Source organism: Trifolium pratense, unplaced genomic scaffold (genome assembly GCF_020283565.1).
Source record: "Trifolium pratense cultivar HEN17-A07 unplaced genomic scaffold, ARS_RC_1.1 scaffold_99, whole genome shotgun sequence".
Taxonomy (NCBI): domain Eukaryota; kingdom Viridiplantae; phylum Streptophyta; class Magnoliopsida; order Fabales; family Fabaceae; genus Trifolium; species Trifolium pratense.
In genome coordinates, this window is record NW_025721081.1 from 15,001 (window position 1) to 17,500 (window position 2,500).

Here is a 2,500-nt window from a genome sequence, read left to right on the forward strand (position 1 = left end):
CAAATTCCATGCCTATGCCAAGTTGGACCAAGGCCCCGTCTCGTTTTGCTATAAGCAAGGGCGTGGCAAGGCACGCGGGGGGCCAAAAAATCAAAGTGCTCCGAAATGCACACGGGGGTGTCAAGCAACCTCCATGTACCGTGGCATGACCGTGGCCAAGTAATAAAGATCAAATTCCATGCCTATGCCAAGTTGGACCAAGGCCCCGTCTCGTTTTGCTATAAGCAAGGGCGTGGCAAGGCACGCGGGGGGCCAAAAAATCAAAGTGCTCCGAAATGCACACGGGGGTGTCAAGCAACCTCCATGTACCGTGGCATGACCGTGGCCAAGTAATAAAGATCAAATTCCATGCCTAGGCCAAGTTGGACCAAGGCCCCGTCTCGTTTTGCTATAAGCAAGGGCGTGGCAAGGCACGCGGGGGGCCAAAAAATCAAAGTGCTCCGAAAATGCACACGGGGGTGTCAAGCAACCTCCATGTACCGTGGCATGACCGTGGCCAAGTAATAAAGATCAAATTCCATGCCTAGGCCAAGTTGGACCAAGGCCCCGTCTCGTTTTGCTATAAGCAAGGGCGTGGCAAGGCACGCGGGGGGCCAAAAAATCAAAGTGCTCCGAAAATGCACACGGGGGTGTCAAGCAACCTCCATGTACCGTGGCATGACCGTGGCCAAGTAATAAAGATCAAATTCCATGCCTATGCCAAGTTGGACCAAGGCCCCGTCTCGTTTTGCTATAAGCAAGGGCGTGGCAAGGCACGCGGGGGGCCAAAAAATCAAAGTGCTCCGAAATGCACACGGGGGTGTCAAGCAACCTCCATGTACCGTGGCATGACCGTGGCCAAGTAATAAAGATCAAATTCCATGCCTATGCCAAGTTGGACCAAGGCCCCGTCTCGTTTTGCTATAAGCAAGGGCGTGGCAAGGCACGCGGGGGGCCAAAAAATCAAAGTGCTCCGAAATGCACACGGGGGGTGTCAAGCAACCTCCATGTACCGTGGCATGACCGTGGCCAAGTAATAAAGATCAAATTCCATGCCTATGCCAAGTTGGACCAAGGCCCCGTCTCGTTTTGCTATAAGCAAGGGCGTGGCAAGGCACGCGGGGGGCCAAAAAATCAAAGTGCTCCGAAAATATTTTTCCACTTTCCAGTCCACTTATACATATTATGTGCAGTGTGCACACAAGACACCTTCCCAAAATTCGACTTATATGAGGCGTTTTACGTCAAATCCGCCTATTTTCGGCGTTTCGGCCGAAAAATCAAAATAAATCGAAACTTCCTCGGAATGCTTAGCGACTTTCCAGTCCACTTATACATATTGTGTGCAGTGTGCACACAAGACACCTTCCCAAAATTCGACTTATATGAGGCGTTTTACGTCAAATCCGCCTATTTTCGGCGTTTCGGCCGAAAAATCAAAATAAATCGAAAATTCCTCGGAATGCTTAGCCACTTTCCAGTCCACTTATACATATTGTGTGGAGTGTGCACACAAGACACCGTCTCAAAATTCGACTTCTAGGCGGCGTTTTACGTCAAATCCGCCTTTTTTTCGAGTTTTCGGCCAAAAAATCAAACTCAATCGAAACTTCGTCGGATCGCTTAGCCACTTTCCAGTCCACTTATACTTATTGTGTGGGGGTGTGCACAAAAAAAACGAAGTCAAAATTCGACTTCTAGGTTGTTTTTTACGTGGTATCCGCCCTTTGCGAAGTTTCGGCCGAAAAATTCGTAATTAATTCATCCGACATCGGAATATTACGATTCTTTCGTGGTTTTGCTTGTTTTAATGTCCCTAACAACCATAAAAAAATTCAAAAAAAAATTCGTCTTCTAGGTCCACTTTTAAGCACTTTTAAAAACTTATGGATACAGGGAAAAAAGTGCACTTTTTCTACAAAACTGAAAATGGCCTTCCAGTCATATATAGGGGGAGGGTGGGTGTGGGGGTAGGCTCGGCAGGCACGGGGCGCGCCTATGGGCACAGCAGGCAAGCAAAAACTACGTCTTAACGTGTTTTCCCCTGCAATTTCGTTGCTCTTTTCATCATTTCAATCAAATTCATGGACATTCTTGATGGAATTCGATCAAAAAATTGAAATTTGGATGAATTTGTGAGGAAATTGGTGATGATCATGCTGTTCTTGGCTTGGGCAGGCCTTGGCTGGCATTGGGCATGGTAAGCACGTATTTGTGCATAACTCCCACCCTCGTGGGTGGGATTGCCTGGCTTTTGCTTGGCAATAAGGTTGTTGCTGTCCCGACTCGGTGACCCTCTCGTGGGAATGCATGGGCTTGCCGTGCTTTTGCTTGTGGCAAGAAAATTGTGCCAATGTTGCTACTCGGTAAACTGTTCTTGGTGATGATCATGCTGTTCTTGGCTTGGGCAGGCCTTGGCTTGCATTGGGCATGGATAGCATGGTAAGCACGTATTTGTGCATAGCTCCCACCCTCGTGGGTGGGATTGCCTGGCTTTTGCTTGGCAATAAGGTTGTTGTTG